This window comes from Lissotriton helveticus, chromosome 2_1 (genome assembly GCF_964261635.1).
Source record: "Lissotriton helveticus chromosome 2_1, aLisHel1.1, whole genome shotgun sequence".
NCBI classification, from domain to species: domain Eukaryota; kingdom Metazoa; phylum Chordata; class Amphibia; order Caudata; family Salamandridae; genus Lissotriton; species Lissotriton helveticus.
In genome coordinates, this window is record NC_136059.1 from 1,548,078,633 (window position 1) to 1,548,096,340 (window position 17,708).

Sequence of the window (17,708 nt, forward strand, 5' to 3'; positions counted from 1 at the left end):
CCCATGTGTTTAATTGTTCCGATCTATTTTAAGCAAATTAAGGTGTTGATTATATCATCATTTAATCTATACCAATAGTACTTAAGGCAACCATGCTGGTCTGTACCTCTACACAATTAGGGCTGATTTAGAGTTTGGGGAAGGAGTTAGTTACTGCGTCATGTTTGTGAGAGAGAATCAGCACATGAAAGTCTATACCAGGCTCTCTGTCTTTTATCTAAGCAATGCACTGATTTCAATATCAGAAAAGTAAATAAGACACAAAGGCTCCGAGTAATTCAATCACACAGTCATGTCCTACTTATTTAGAAGGCAGCCTGAAAATTTGGCGAATAGCTGGGTGAAGAATATTTCTGAAAGCCTGTATCACAAGTTTTCGCTGGCAACAAAAAGCCACTGGAAAAATCTCTGGTGAATTGCTGGGAGTGAAACAGGAATACTACGCACCGTGTGGTAGTTTTCTGAAAGTGGCATTTATAGGGTATGGATAGAATATTTTGTAACTCAATCACTGGCTACTTCTTTGCACTCAAGACCATTACAGCTCACTTTTAAACAACCTCAAATGTTTTTTTAACTGGCGCGTGTATATTGCACATGTTTATACATTGTTTTTTTTTTTTTTTTTTTAAAAACCTTTATTTGAGCAAGCAAAAAGGTACAAGGATGGGCCTACAACCACACGGGCCAGCCACTAAAAAGGAGTAGACACATATCATATATGCCCGCAGAGGTAACCGTCAATCAACAATGCGATACTCCACATTATATACAGGACAAAAACAGGTTTTATATATATGAAAGAACAAACATACAGAAAGGCGAGAGCGTATCACTGAAGGTCAGCCCAAGGGACGCAAGGGGGGGACAGCAGCGGAAGTGCAGTAGCAATATCCTAAGCACTAAGGAGTGCGGAGTGGGGGGGGGGGGGAGGGGGGCAGAGATCAGGAAGAAGAAGGGGGGAGAGCCGGAGACACCAGCTCAGTCCCTATATGAAGATTCCGGGAACGCTAGCCTAAGGAGACAGGGTAATCTCGATAGTGTCCACAAGGGGAGGAGTACAAATGTCGCCACGGTATTCGTTCCATTGACCCCACACCTTCACCCATGCCCTGGGTCTGCCCCTGGCCACATAGACAGTTTTCTCACGGAACATGGACCAATCCATGTTATCCTCCCATTGCGAGAGGGCAGGGGGCCTGGAGGCCCCCCAGAGTTGCGCAATATCTCGCTTCGCAATCATATAGCCCAGGGTGGCCCATCTAGTCTGTGCCACCGAATAGTCCGTGGGCTCCCAAACATTCAAAAGACAGCGACGAGGTTCCGGACGCAAGGATATCCCTGTCACCAAAGTCATCAGATCAAGCACAGCCACCCAATAAGCAGCCACCATCGGGCACTCCCAAAGAATATGCAGGAAAGTAGCACGCAAACCACATCCACGCTTACACAGTCCATCGGAGGAAAAGCCCATCACCATCAGTCGCGGTCCCGTCACGTAGACCCGATGAAGGATCTTCAATTGGACCAGACGGAGTCGAGCCGGTATAGCCACCTCCTTCGGAGAGGAGAGGGCCGATTGCCAATCCTCATCATCAAGTTCCAACCCATCTCCCATCCACTGTTCCCGAAGTCGGCCCAATAAGTCAGTCCGATTGTTAATCAACTTTTTATAGATCAGGGAGATAGTGCTATCAGGAAGATGTTCGTCAAGGATACGGTCTTCAAGTGGGGAAGAGTCAGGCGGAATCTCACCAGGAGCAAACACCGAAACCAAAGCGTGCCTGATCTGTAAATAACGAAAGAATTCCCGACTACTCAGGCCGTAGTCAGCCTGGAGGGCCTGAAACGGGCGCACAGAACCCTTAGAGTATACATCCCCCACTTTAGAGATCCCAATCAAGTCCCAACGGTCAAAACCCTTGGAAGACCAAAGACCGCCCAGACGTTCTGAAGCATAAAGCGGCGTCGCCAACGTCAAGCGATCCTCCCAGCCCAGGCTCACATTCGCAGCACGCCACACCGTCAAAGCAGTCAAAGTAGGTCCCACAAGATGGCGCCCAGCGGAGCGAGAATAGAGCACTCTGTTAAAGTCACCTCCCGGAAGCTGAAGTTTATCCATCTCAAACGCCGGATTACGACCCGGCGAAAACATAGCGTGATTAATAGCGGACAGATGGGAAGCCCAGTAGTATCTCTTAATGTCGGGGAGCGCCATGCCCCCATCGTACCACGGGATGGAAAGTTTCGCGAGAGCAATGCGCGGTCGCCCATCCCAAATAAGTTGCCTCTGAAGGCTCTCAATCTCCCGAAAATAGGTCTTGGGGATAGGATCATAATAATTCTGGAGAGCGTAGAGAAACCGCGGTAGTGACATCATCTTAAACAGGGTCGCCCGACCCAGTGGAGACAGGGGAAGTTTGCGCCAGCGGGCAACGTCCAAACGGAGCCTAAGCAACGGGGGAAGGAGATTACGATCAAAACGAAGGGACGGATCCAAGGTAACAAAAACCCCCAAGTATTTGAAACCATCCCGGACCACCTGAAGAGGAAGTCTACTCGGCAACGGAGGCAAGATACCAGATAAAACGTATACACAGGATTTAGACCAGTTGATGACGAGGCCTGAGTTAGCGCCAAAGGACGCAAGAACGTCAAATAAAACAGATAAAGACTTGCGAGGAGAAGTAAGATACAAGAGGATGTCGTCCGCATAAAGCGAGACGCGGTCTTCGAAATCCGGGGCCCAACGAATACCTTTAAGGGACGGTTCCCAACGGAGCCAGGCCGCCAACGGTTCAAGAGCGAGCGCGAACAACAGAGGGGACAAGGGGCAACCCTGACGGGTACCCCTGCCCAAGGAGAAGGGGGCCGACACTCTACCGTTCACTACAACTTGCGCCAGAGGTTCCGCGTACAACAGCCTAACCCAGCTAATAAACTCGCACCCGAATCCAAATTTCTCAAGTGTCGCCCATAAATAGGGCCACTCCACAGTATCAAAGGCCATGGAGGCATCCAGGGACGCCAAAATGGCCGGTTCAGTCAAAAGCCCCGCCCTCGCCAGCGCGCCGTGGAGGCGACGTAAATTCAGAGCAGTGTTGCGATGCGGGATAAAGCCAGATTGATCCGGATGGACCAACTCCCCAAGAACCGAAAGGAGACGGGTCGCCAAAAGTTTAGCCAACACCTTAGGTTCAACATTTAATAGGGATATGGGCCTATACGAGGAACAGAGGTCACGCGGTTTACCCTCTTTGGGAATGACAACGATTGTCGCCAGACGCTGATCATAAGGAAGTATGTTCCGCTCACGAGATTCTAGAAACATGGCGCGGAGATACGGCGCCACCTTATCGGGGCGTAATTTGTACAACTCAATAGGCAAACCGTTCGGGCCCAATGCTTTGCCCGAACGGAGCGATCGAACTGCATTGGCTATCTCATCATTCGTAAAAGGGGAGTCCAAAGCAATACGGTCCAAGTCGGTGACACAGGGCAAAGTGATATCACGCAGAAGAAGGCGGGAGTCGGCAACATCCCTCACAGACACGGGAGCATATACCACACGGAAATATTCCGCAAAACGATCAACAATGGCGGTCGGATCAATCACATTCTCACCACTCGCAGACTGAATCACGGGCACCACACGATTAACTCTTTCTTTCTTGTCCAACCACGCTAGGAGTTTGCCCGCCTTGTCACCCACATCGTACAATCTGCCCTGCTGTTCACGAAACATCACCTTTGCAGCGTCAGTGACCAGAGATTTATATGCAAACTGTTTTAGACCCAGGGCATGGAGTTTCTCAGGCGTGACACCAGATTCCAACTCGTCCTCCAAAGCAGAGATCTCCCCCTCAAGGTCCACCACCTCCCTCCTCCCTGCCCTCTTAGCTTCAACAATCAAGGAAAGGGCCTGTCCACGAATCACAGTTTTAAAGGCTTCCCACAGGGACACAGCCGAAGAGACCGACCCCTCGTTTTCCAGGAAATATGCATCCATGGACTTGAGCAAGAGGGTACGAGTCTCAGGGGAGGAAAGATACCAAGGGTTAATGGGAGCCACTCGGCCCGCCGCCTCTACCCCAACCTCGAAACGAAGCCAGAGCGGCGAGTGATCAGAAATACCCCTCGGCAAACGTAAAATCTCACGAACCGCCGATGATTGGGCTGCGGGCATCAGGAAATAATCCAGCCGAGACAGACTGCCATGAGCCCCAGAATGGAAGGTGTATTGGAGCTGAGTAGGATGCAACAGTCGCCAGCAGTCCACAAGGCCAAAGGTATCTAAAAACCCACCCAACCACTGCTGAGCCTGCGGGGTATCTCTAGGGGGATGGCGATCGTGAAGGCCGGAAAGCACCGAATTAAAATCACCGGCCAGAAAGAGAGTGCCATCAGGGAGATCTAACAAAACACGGCCCAAGTCAGTAAAAGTAGAGGCCTGCAAACCCGGGGGAACATAAACATTGAAGAGAGATAGGGTGCGGCCTTCATACCTACCCACCAGGACAGTATATCTCCCACGGTCATCATGAATCACCTCATCGATCGCCAGGGGGAGGGAGGTTCGAACAAGAATACCCACACCCCTAGATCCGGAGTTAAACCCCGAGTGCGCCACAAGGCGGTAGCCCCATCTATTCATTGCATAACAAACATTACCAATCAAATGGGTTTCTTGCATGAAAACAATGTCCGGTGACAAACGTCGTATACATTTTAAGACCACACTGCGCTTAATACGATCTCCCAGGCCATTAACGTTCCAGGAAAGAAATTTCAACCCTCTACCCCCCATCCCAGCCGCCCGAGCCAAGACCCCTCGTCCATGAGCTAGACATCAGAAACAGCAGCAAACACAGGAGCAACTCGCCTTGAAAACAACACACAGAAAAGAAAAAACTTCCCAACCCCCCTCCCCCAAACTGAAGAGAAACACCCCCCACCCTGCACCCCTGCAAAAAGCTAAAGAGCCACCCCAACCTGCAGTGTGCCTGTCGCCCAAGAACCCCTATTCTACACAAAGACCCCGGAGGAGGAAAGGTCTCCGTTCCATCCTCCCCCCGACCTCAGCAAGAACAAAAATAACAAACGAAAGACAGAATGATCACAATGTAGAGGGACGCCGGCCAACACTCCTGAGAATGTATTCAAAATAAGACATAAGAGCCGAACAGTTAGATCTCCACACCACCTTCGGCACCACCAGGGTGAGCGGCGGAGTCCGTCTCAGGAGGACGGTCAGGCAATGAGTCCAGCCAGTCATTAACAGCATCTGGCCGATCAAAGAAAAGGGTACGCTCATTGTATTCGACCCGGAGTCTGGTGGGAAAGAGCATGGCGTAACGTAGGCCCCGATCCCGGAGACGTTTCTTGGCACCACGAAACTCCATACGTTGTCTCTGAACCTGTTGGGAAAAGTCCGGGTAAAAGTTCACCGTAGCATTCTCAAAGGCCACCGGGCCCTTCGCCCGCGAGGCCTGCAGGATAGCGTCCCGGTCTCTATAATGAAAAAGCTTCGCTACAATGGGTCTCGGCGGGGCTCCCGGCTTGACTTTGCCCCCTGGAACACGATGTGCGCGTTCCACCGTGAAAAATTTTGTGAGACCAGAAGGGGCCAGATGGTTCAAGACCAGATCCTCAACCAGGAGATCCACCGAGTGGGGTTCAGGGTTTTCCGGTACACCAACCAGGCGAACATTGCAGCGACGTGCCCTATTTTCAAAGTCCTCCAGGCGACGGGTCACGAAGTCGTTCCCCCGACGGAGATTTCCAATCTCTGTTTGGAGCTCCGAGACGTCATTCGTAAGGCTAGAGGATTTAATATCCAGTGATTGTACCCTCTCATTCGTCTTGCCGAGATCAGCACGAATCAGATTCACCTCAATAGCCACGGTGTCAAGTTTGTGGGCCAAGGCCTCGTACTGTAGGCCGATGCATTCCCTCACACCCGAGATGGCGCCCATGATATCCTGTAGGGAGGGCTCCGCCGACTCTTCCAAAACTCGTTCGGACGCTATATTAGAACCAGGCAGGGCAGCTCCGGGGGACCCCTTAGAATGAGTATAACGGTCCATGACATTTGATTGAACTGGAGCTCCGCGCAGAGGTGTTTTCGTCTTGCGCGTCTCTCTGTCCCCTCTGCCCGCCATTTTGAAGATGCGTCACAGGACAAGCCACCAGGTTCGACGGGCCCGACACCCAAAGTACAGGATCAAAAGTACATAAAAAAGGGGGCACAACTCGGGTAGAGGTCGCCAAGCCAGCAAATAGGTCACATGAAAGCCCAACAGCCGATCTGCCTCCAAGTCTCAGTCGCAACACGACATCCACATCCGTGGCCCAAGTCGGAACGGAATCGAAACCGAAACTTAGGAAGGGGGGACCCACAAGGCCAGATCTCCTGCCGTTGTTGTTCAATTGCAGGACGGCTACAGAACCGCACCCCGTCCCGGGCGCACCTCAAGGGCGGAGCCCAAAAGTTCAGAGCACCATATCTCAGGAATATGAGATCCAAATCGATTTCTGAAAAGTGCCAGGGTAATCAGCCAAACGTCCCCTACACGAATTCTTGCAAGAAATCAGGATTCAGCCAGGATAAAATGCCGGGAGCGGCGAGGGTCCGGAGAGCGCTGTGCTCAAGCGGCCATCTCGGATGCCCGCCAAGCTCCTCCTCCTGTTTATACATTGTTAAAATCTATTTGTACATTTTTTGTGTAAATGCCTATTTATTATAGGCAAACCATATAAAAAGTGCCTCACTTCCCTTTCCATGCTACGTAAACATTTGGAAAGCATTTAGGCTTAACATTTCATATTTAAAATAGGCAGCCTAGTTTGTGCACCTGTATGAACTGTGAATTGGTAAACCTGGGAATGGGCAAGAAAGTTACACCTTCCCAGGGTAGATGTTAACGAGGAGAAATATTTCTATAGCTCTCTATTTCTTCTTGTTTCTTCCACTTTGCAGGTGTGCTGCGTTCTGCAGCACACATGGAAAAAGGAATATGCCTCCCAGGATTGTATTTGTGCAGGAAGGTGCCCCTTCCTGAACAAAAGCAATCCTGAATGCAACGCAGGCACCCTTGCACCAGTAGCACATTGCACGCCAGTGCATGGAAAAGGCAGGAATGCTCTATATTCCATTAACCCGTTCAGCGCGGCGCGAATTTTCGCGCTGTGCTGAACGTTCTGAAAAACGGGTGTGGTCATGACGGAACAGTTCCGTCATGAGCACAGCTCAACCGACGCTCATGACGGAACCGCTCCGTCATGAGCACCGAAGGGGTTAATAAAGGTGCATCCCTGACCTTTCCTTGTGGCACAGCGCTGTGTTGTGCTACATTCTCATAAATATACCCCTTAGTGTTTACAACTACATACACAATTATCCTGGATTCAATATATATTTTGGTAGGTTGATGTAAAAACACTCAGGGGCCGATTACGATGTCAGTTGGTAAGCCTCCGACCACTCGTCAGAGGCTTACCGACCGACATGGTAGGTTTACAGTCCGACCACCCAATTATGATGTAGGCGGTCGCATTGTAAACTGGGTGGACTTTCAGACTGGCTTCCAACGAGCTCAAGGAGCATATCGGCCAGTAGGAAACCTTTCATAATCCCCTTTGGACGGCATTTCCGCCATAGGGATTATGATGATGGTTTCCGACAGGCTTTTCATGTCGCCCTTTCCGACATCATGAAAAGCCTGTTGGAAAGAGGTCCCTGGCAGGGCCCCAGTGGCCTCTGGTTGGGGGCCGGGGGACGTTTATCCCTACACAGCATGTCACAGGGTGCAGGGATTAACAGAAGCTCCCATAGAGAAATGGGAGCTTGCGGCCACATCATGTGCGGTCGCATTGTAATTGCGGTGTTGGGACCGCCAACCAGAGGTAGGTCACGCAACATCATAATGATGGCCTTAATGTGGTAGAGCACATTTTTTATCTCGAAAAATAATCAAATAAAGTTGCAGTCTCTTTTAAAGATTCAGCAAGTCAATAAACATATTGTTTTGGGAATGATTTTGGCATTCCCTCCTGCTCACCAGACTAGCTGCCATAGGCATTTCAGGCCCCGCACTCGACTGGCTGACATCTTTTCTAGAAAATAGAACGCAACAAGTCTGGATGCCCCCCTTTGCCTCCTCTCCTAAGAAACTTACTACAGTCCACTCTTAGCCCCCTGCTTTTTAATATTTATCTTACTCCCCTTATCTACCTTGCTGAACAGTTGGGAGCAAAAATTATGGCTTACGCCGACGACACCCAACTCCTGTTTACATGGCCGAAAAACAACTTGGATACGTCGGCGGCCCAATCCTGCCTAACATCTGTGTTTCGTTGGCTAGCCCTCGCCCAGCTAAAATGCAACGAAGGTAAATCAGAGATTCTGTTATATGGTACCTTTCCAGATAATTTTAGCGACTCTCTCTGGCCTGCTGATCTGCCATGTCCCAAATCTATCGGCGGCCCTGCTAGAAATTTAGGAGTTTGGTTCAATAATGATCTGAAATTTGAAGATCATTTAAAAAAACTTACAGGGGTCTGTTTTTCTACCCTGAAGACACTACGTAGATTTTTTCCACTCCTTCCTAGAGAGGCTAAAGAGACCATCATCCGTGCTCTTATACTCTCTAGATTAGACCATGCAAACGGCCTATTCTGTGGTCTACCGGTCTATCTTGTACATCGCCTCCAGCTTATTCAAAATGCCACTGTGCGACTTTTGTTTAACATATCCAGAAGCTCCAGTGTCCGCCACCATCTTCGTGCCCTTCACTGTCTTCCAGTCGCTCACAGGATTATGTTTAAGATCCTCGTTCTCTCCTACCGCGCTGTCCATCAGATTGGTCCAGTGTACTTGAGAAAAAGATGCTCCCTTTATGTTCCCAACCGGCACCTTAGGTCGGCCAATTTATGCCAAATGACAATCCCTAAATTTAAATACAGCAGACTAGGCGGCCAATCCATCACAGTTAGAGCTGCGAAAGCTTGGAATCTACTCCCTCTTCATCTAAAAACAGCTCCTACCATCACTGTTTTTAAGAAAGGACTGAAGACCTACCTTTTTAATATCAATCTGTAGGGTCCCCCTTTCTCCCCATATTACCATCTCTGGATCCCTTCTACTCTGCCTTCTCTCTTTTCGCGCCAGGATACTATTTTCTTAGTAATTGAGCGCGCTACAAAAGCCTTTAAATAAAATAAATAATAAATAAATTGATAAGCCGATGGTTGAATCATTTTGGAATCGGTGAAGTGGTTATTGGTGACCTTGTAGTCGCTGGCTAGTTCATGGGCAACATGCTTTTTTTAATTTAAAACATGGATGGAACAAGCTCAAAGCGCCTAATGTGCGTGTCAAGATGTCTGCCATCACTTTACAATTTTGGTAGGTATGCTTTGGTGTGCTGATGAGCATAAACCTCTACTCTTGATCATGGTAGTGGTTTGGAGCATTTATGTGCATTTTGGGGATTTATTTGTTGTGATGCCTAAAAAAGTATGCTTTATAGGTTTCAAAATGATATTTGACGGATATTTTTGTTTATTTATTTTTTATTGGAAGTAATGGATTATCCTTTTCAAGATTAACCTCTGAGTACTTTGCGAGGGTGTGGCAATGTCTCACGTTTATAGGACTGAGATTTGTAGCGTTTTTTAGTGTGCTGCCTTTTTTGAGAAGTTAGTATGCTGGAAGCTGAATGAGTCTAGTTTGTGGTTCATTTTGGCTCAGAGTGTGGTTGTGTGAGCGTTGTGTAGTCTACAAATATGGTGATCATGAATCAGTGGCTTGGCAGTCAGCTAAGAGGGATTGACTATGCAGTATGCAGACCAATGAGTTGATCTGTAAGATCAGCTGAGATGCCTTGTAGGATGACATATTCTCTGACTGTTTTCAGTTGTTTGCTGTTTAATGTATTACAAAGCAGTGAGACTTGAAGATGAGTTAACTAATAGTTGAAGTTCCCATAAAAGATTATGGGCCTCATTCCGATGTTGGTCGGTAAGCCTCCGACCGCTTGTCGGAGGCTCACAGACGACACCGTAGGTTTACAGTCCTACTGCCGAATTTCAAATTACGGCGGTCGGAGTGTAAACCGGCCGGCCAATCCAACTGAGTTCCGACTGGATTATGATGTCAGTTTCTGACAGACTTTATATGTCTGGCTTTTTGACATGGAAAGGCTGTTGGAAAGCAATTCTGGGGGCCCCAAGCGGGGACTCATCCCTCCACAGCCTACAGCTATTTGCCTGGCAGGCACCTATGGTGCCCCCTGTAAATCCCTGCACTGTGTAATACACACAGTGCACGGATTTACATAAACCGCCATTTCTCTATGGGAGCTTTTACTGCAGGCGGTTTCAGCCCGCTGCACTAGCTCCCATAGAAAAATGTGAGTTTACGACTTCACCATGTGCGATCATATCATAATCCGGTGTTCCGAACCGCCGACCTATGGCCGGTCGGTTCCCACACTGAGACCGTGTCGGTCGGAGGCAATGTAATAGGGCCCTAAGTTGTTTGAAATGAGCGTATAATAGGGGTATGATTAGACTTTTATCTGATTGACAGGAAACTGCATGCTTTATTGGCAAGTGAGATTTAGGTAAGTATGTTCTGACATTAGCCTAGCTTGGATGGTTGTGGTGCTTCTATTGAGATAGGTGTTTATGAAGATAGACTTTGGTGTTGGTGGTGGCAGATGAAGTTGTTAACTGAATGTATGTGCAATATAATACAATACGCAGTACATCATTTGTAAAAAAAATACATGCTTGGGCTCAAAGTTTTATCACAGAATCTCGTTACCAGCACTGCTGAATGTGGTGTTGACATTTGATTTATCTAACACAAGACACTCCCTGGCAAAGAATGAAAAATCTCAGGAAAAAAAACATTTTTGTTTTGGCTCTAATGACTTTACCAAAACAATGGTGTGTGTGAATAAAAGTATTTAGGCTCCAATGACTTTACCAAAACAATGTTGTGTGTGAACAAAAGTATATCTACTGGCACCACTTTAAAAATAGAATATTCAAAAGTCCAAGCTGACTGACAAACACACACCACCCTTTTAAGGTGCAGATCTTTTTTCAAGGGGCCGCCCTGTTTAGAGAAAATAAACTGTTCTTATTATCAGTCCTGCGTCTGTAATGGTCAAAAACAATAAACATTCAAGAAAAATGTTTTGTTTGATGACCAATGAGGCCTGGTACTGGAGGAGGCTGTAAGAGAGGCACTTACTGGCAGATTCACACTGAAGTCCAGCGACCCCGTCCAGCTCAGCACCCAGCAACAGAGTACCTAAGAGGTTGTACCAGGCAGCAAAATGCACGCAATGCAGTCAACTCTGCATACCGAGTGCAGCATTTATCTGCACTGCCCGCATGAAAGAAAGCTATAGCACAGCCCTGTAAAATAAGTGCTGGTGCTGAGCACAGGAAACCACAGGCACAAATTAAGCACTGACAACACGGTTTTGTGTTACATTGCGTTAACTTTTCACCCAATTCTTGAGAAGGGCACATAGTATGTTTAGTGTAGTAAAACTGAGAGGGTCCTTAATGTTTTTGGGGGGGACGAGTGGAAGAAGTTTACAATTTTTATAAGGATTCGTGTTTTTTATACAATCTTTTGCTGGCTAAGATATGCAAGATTGAGTGGTTCAGGGTTGAATATTTATGATTACGTTTGCCTAAGGTTGTAAGCAGTGCTAGTGGATCACTGGTTGAAGGTAGTGTTACTGATGGTTGGGTCTTGTTTTATAACAGGGTGAATGGTGGAAGGTGGTTTGCTTTGGAGATATTTGTGTGTGGTTGTACTTGTGGGTGGGTGGTGACTTGAATATACATGCATGTTTGGACTGGATGTTTGTGAGTGGTGATTTAAGTGGAAAAAAGAGTGGCTGTCGGTGCAGGCGATTAATGGCTGTGAGAATCTGGTGCCATGGATTGATGTGGTGAGTGGTGTGAGTGTCTGTGGTTGAGTGGTACTTCAAGTGTCTGTAGGGGAGTGGTGTTATGAGTAGGAACAACTAATGTGCCTGTAAATATCGACACAGGCATGTATTTTAAGGCACTAGAAGCATTTTCTTTCTACATACTCACTGCCATGTATTACAAAAGCAAAACATTGTAATAAGATGTATGCAATGCAAAGTTCTTTCTACATCACAGGTACTCTGTGTTTAGTAAATGCTGCAAATCCATCAAACATATTTCAGACACTAAAACCTGTAATTACAAGGTAGCAACCACCAGTCTATTAACAGTTCAGAAGATGTGGATTAACTACTGCAATGCAGATTGAGATTTTAGCAAATCTTTGTCTGTTTAAAGACCAGTGCATCCATTAGATAGCAAGAGTCTTCTCTGGGCATGACAAGGCAGCCAACTTTCAGAATGACATATCTGTTGATCCCAAGAACAGAACCAATATTTTAGTTGGGTGTTTCGTGGTCTAAGCGTCTGAGCATGGCTTAATACCAGAACTGTTAAACATAGCAAAAAGTACCCATTCGACAAGCCTATTACTTCAAAACACCACAACAATGCCAGGTAGATATGTTTTTAGTAGGAATCAACACATCTTCTTGAACTCTTCCCTATTTATTCTGCATGCCAAACCTACAGCTGTATGTGCTAGAAGAATCACAAACTGTGTATAATAATTCAGCGTTATTGCCTACATCCGAGGCCAATAAATCTGTTATTAGCCTATCTCAGCAATTAAGGGCCTGAGTCACAGGGCTTGTTTGAAAGAGGGTTGACAAAACTGTTATTAGTGCCCCACAGGTAAGGGCAATAAAGATATTAGCACCTGTGGAACAGGAACCTGATCCCAGCATGGATGAATTCAGTTTAATTTGAGGTTTTGCCTCTAAAACTACTACTCACCTTGGTTATTCTCCTCCATGATGTACAGAACTCATCGGAATGCCCTAGCCTACATCACTGCCTCTTTCATACAGCCCTGGCCCCAGCTAAGATGTGTATTCTCCCCCAATGGAGGTCACCAACACCCCCATCACAGGAGGCTTGGCTTGAGGCCATGGGCCAAACAGCTTCACACGAACGCATCATTTACAGTTTGCAGAATCAGACTGAATTGTTCCTCCAGACGTGGGCATCTTTTCTGATAGCAGGACCGGATGGTAGTCCTCCCCCCTCCCTGTTCACCATCACAACCTTGACCTCCACCGCACATGTTGCATGTACCACCCGAAACTGGGTGCCCGACCTACTTATTGGCTTCCACATCCCTCCACACAGGAGATGCCTCTTATTCAGGGTGCTCATCTTCCCTTGCCACCACCCGAAAGCCCACCACACTGCAAGCACCGCTGAATGTGTTCCCTTGGGACCAACCCTACATTAGTGACACAGGCCTGTCATGTTCTTCTCCTTGCAGGCCACATCCTTCATCCTTCATCAATCAATCAATCAATCAATCATGGACATTTATATAGCGCACTACTTACCCGGAGGGTCTCAAGGCGCTTGGGGGGGGGGTGCTGCTACTGCTCGAACAGCCAGGTCTTGAGCTTCTTCCTGAAGGAAAGGTGGTCTTGGGTCAGGCGCAGGTCGGTCGGGAGGGAGTTCCAGGTCTTGGCGGCCAGGTGGGAGAAGGACCTTCCTCCTGTTGTCGATCTTCGGATGCGGGGTACGGCGGCGAGGGCGTGACTGGCTGATCGGAGGTGGCGTTTGGGAGCGTAGAAGTTGATGCGGTTGTTGAGGTAGCTCGGGCCTTGGTCGTGTAGGGCTTTGTGTGCGTGGGTGAGGAGACGGAAGGTGATTCTTTTGTTGACGGGGAGCCAGTGCAGGTCTCTCAGATGTCCGGAGATGTGGCTGCGTCGGGGGATGTCGAGGATGAGTCTGGCTGAGGCGTTCTGGATCCGCTGGAGTCTCTTCTGGAGCTTGGCGGTGGTTCCGGCGTAGAGGGCGTTGCCGTAGTCCAGTCGGCTGGTGACGAGGGCCTGGGTGACCGTCTTCCTGGTCTCGGTGGGGATCCACCGGAAGATCTTTCGTAGCATGCGCAGGATGTTGAAGCATGACGAGGAGACGGCGTTGACTTGCCTGGTCATGGAGAGGGAGGAGTCCAGGATGAAGCCCAGGTTGCGTGCGTGGTCTGTCGGTGTGGGTGCGGAGCCCAGGGCGGGGGGCCACCAGGAGTCGTCCCAGGCGGAGGGCGAGGAGCCCAGGATGAGGACTTCCGTCTTGTCTGAGTTCAGTTTCAGGCGGCTGGTCGTCATCCATTCGGCTACAGCTTTCATCCCTTCGTGAAGGTTGGCTCTGGAAGCGGCGGGGTCGTTGGTCAGTGAGAGGATCAGCTGGGTGTCGTCGGCGTAGGAGATGATGTTCAGGTTGTGTTGGCGTGCGATGGGCGCGAGGGGGCTCATGTAGACGTTGAAGAGGGTGGGGCTCAGCGAGGATCCTTGAGGGACGCCGCAGATGACTTCGGTGGCCTCTGACTTGTACGGTGGTAGACAGACTCTCTGTGTTCTTCCGTCGAGGAAGGAGACGATCCATTCCAGTGCCTTCTCTTGAATTCCGACGTTGCTGAGGCGTTGCACTAGGGTGCGGTGGCAGACCGTGTCGAATGCGGCGGAGAGGTCTAGGAGGATGAGGGCCGCTGTTTCTCCGTTGTCCATCAGGGCTCGGATGTCATCGGTGGCAGCGATGAGGGCGGTCTCGGTGCTGTGGTTGGCTCGGAAGCCAGACTGTGAAGGGTCGAGGGATCCGTTCGTCTCGAGGAAGGCGGCCAGCTGTTTGTTGACGGTCTTCTCGATGACTTTGGCTGGAAACGGGAGGAGCGAGATGGGGCGGTAGTTCTTGAGTTCGGTGGGGTCCGCTGTTGGTTTCTTTAGTAGAGCGCTGAGTTCGGCGTGCTTCCAGCTCTCCGGGAAGGTGGCGGTGTCGAAGGAGGTGTTGATGATGTCCCGCAGGTGGGGTGCGATGACAGTGTCGGCCTTGTTGAAGACGTGGTGAGGGCAGGGGTCGGTCGGAGATCCGGAGTGGATGGAGTTCATCATGCGGACGATGTCATCGGTGCTGATCGGAGTCCAGGCGCGGAGGTTGGTGGTGGGTGGCGTTGCTGCGGTCGTTGTGTGCGATGGTTGACTGCTGAAGCTGTTGTGTATGTCCGCGATCTTGTTGTGGAAGTAGGAGGCGAGGGAGTTGCAGAGGTCTTGCGATGGGGTGATGTCGTTGTTTCCTGCGTTGGGGTTGGAGAGCTCTTTCACGATGTTGAAGAGTTCCTTGCAGTTGTGTGCGTTGTTGTCCAGTCGGTCCTTGAATGCAGTTTTCTTGGTGGCGCGGATCAGTTGGTGGTGCTTCCGGGTGGCCAGCTTGAGGGTGGTCATGTTGTCCGGTGTTGGTTCCCTTCTCCAGGCCTTTTCGAGGGCTCGGCAGTTCTTCTTGGAGCTCTTGAGTTCGTCGGTGAACCATGGGGCTCTCTTGCTGCCGGGTCTGCTGGGCGGGGTCCTCAGAGGGGCGAGTTCGTCCGCGCAGTTGCTGATCCACTTCGTGAGGTTGTCGGCGGCCTGGCTGGGGTTCGCTGAGCTGGCGGGAGGGTGCTGACTCAGGGAAGCGGCGAGCTGGTCGGCTGTAATCTTGTTCCAGCTTCTTCGGGCAACCTGTTGCTGGTGGTGGTGGGTCGTCGTTCTTCTGAAGGTGAAGTGGACGCAGCTGTGGTCCGTCCAGTGGAGTCCTGTGGCGTGGCTGAAGGCGATGTCTTTGCTTGATGAGAAGACGGCGTCGAGTGTGTGTCCGGCGAGGTGGGTGGGGGTGGTCACCAGTTGCTTGAGTCCCAGGTTTGCGAGGTTTTCCAGCACGGTGGTGGTGTTGCGGTCGTCGTTGTTCTCCAGGTGGAAGTTGAGGTCCCCGAGGAGGACGTAGTCGGCTGAGGGGAGGGCGAGCGGGCTGATGAAGTCGGCGATGTCCTCGCTGAATTGTGTGCGTGGTCCCGGGGGTCTGTAAATGAGGGTGCCTCTGAGGGTGGTCTTGGGGTTGACGTGGATCTGGAAGTGCAGGTGTTCAGCGGGTGCGATGGTGTCGTCGGTGTTGGTCGTGATGCGGATGGTGTTCCTGTGGATGATGGCGATGCCTCCTCCTGTGTTGTTGACGCGGTCTCTCCGGATGATCTTGTAGCCGTCCGGGATGGCGATGGCGATGTCGGGTGCTGAGGAGGCGTTCATCCAGGTTTCCGTGAGGAAGGCGACGTCTGGGTCTGTGGTGTCGAGCAGGTTCCAGAGCTCGACGGCGTGTCTGTGGACGGAGCGGGTGTTGAGCAGGATGCACTTCAGGTGGCTGCTGCTGGAGTTCGGCTTGGTGGGTGCTGGTGCAGTGCAGGTCCGGGTGCAGGAGAACTTGCAGGACTGGCAGATGAAGGGTCCGTGGGTGCGTCTCGGGGTGGCTCGGTAGCATCCAGGGGTTCGGCCGGCGTTGAGTGCGTTGAGGGTGGCGGCGTCGTATGTCCGTCGGGTCGTCTTCTGTCGGTGGGGGCCAGGGGTCCTGGCACTGGGCGCGGTCCAGGCGCGGACGGGCGCAGACGGGCTTACCTTTGGCGCACCTTCGGCGCTCAATCGGTGCTCCCGCTGCGCGCGTCCGCTGCGCGGTCGCTGAGGGGGCGTCATGAGAGGGGAGCAGGGAGGGCGGGTCCGCCGGGAGGCGGGAAGGGGTTAACCAATCGTGTGGCGGGGGGGCGGGGGCCGCAGGCAGGAGGCGCGGGAACGGGTCCGGCAGAGCGGGCGGCCCAGCGGCGGCTGGGGCGCTGCTGGCGGCGTCGGCGAAGGCTCTCGGCAGGTAAGCAGGGCAGCAGTGGCAGGCGTAGAGGAGCAGGGGGGCGACCAGGCCAGAGGCGCAGTGGTCGCTCCCTAGAGGCAGGCGAGGTCCCCTTAAGAGGGGAGCAGGGAGGGCGGGTCCGCCGGGAGGCGGGAAGGGGTTAACCAATCGTGTGGCGGGGGGGGGGCGGGGGCCGCAGGCAGGAGGCGCGGGAACGGGTCCGGCAGAGCGGGCGGCCCAGCGGCGGCTGGGGCGCTGCTGGCGGCGTCGGCGAAGGCTCTCGGCAGGTAAGCAGGGCAGCAGTGGCAGGCGTAGAGGAGCAGGGGGGCGACCAGGCCAGAGGCGCATCCTCTGTACTAGCACCCTCCAGCAGTCGGCGGACATTGTCTCCTACCCCACCCTCTACGACTACATCCCCACCACCTCTCCCATCTTATTGCTACATATCCACTCAACCTGTTTGCTTCTACACGAAGGTGTCATATCTGACTGTTGAATGATGATTATCCACACTGTACATTTTTATTCCTTACTTAATAAGCAATTGCAACACACAAAAAAAGACTGCATAGGCTTGGAATTTGGTGACCCAACATATTATAGCACTAGCTGCTGGCTTTTGAGCACAGCTTTGGCCACCATTACTACTTCTTTTACAAATGAAGTCCTGGCCCTGATTACGGCTGTCTGACTATCCAACTGCCCCATTATGGGTCCACTATATAAAAGTCAATCTGATACATTAATCTACTTGCACAGATCTACCTCTAGATGTATTCACTGAAGCACCAGCTCTGACTCCCACTTGCTGTGTCAACCCAGTGATCACCTTCTGTTTCCCGTCTGTGCCTCCTCAAAAGCAATGTGCTCCATGTTCCACACCAAGCAGTATTTCCTTGCTGTCTGAA

At 50.7% G+C, this 17,708-nt stretch overlaps 1 protein-coding gene across 2 annotated transcripts in view; it reads left to right on the plus strand.

Annotated features, from left to right (window-relative positions):
* The window catches only part of PRKG2 (protein kinase cGMP-dependent 2), a 1,208,151-nt gene that overhangs the window by 39,328 nt on the left and 1,151,115 nt on the right, over window positions 1–17,708 (plus strand). The gene's annotated exons all lie outside the window — the stretch shown is intronic.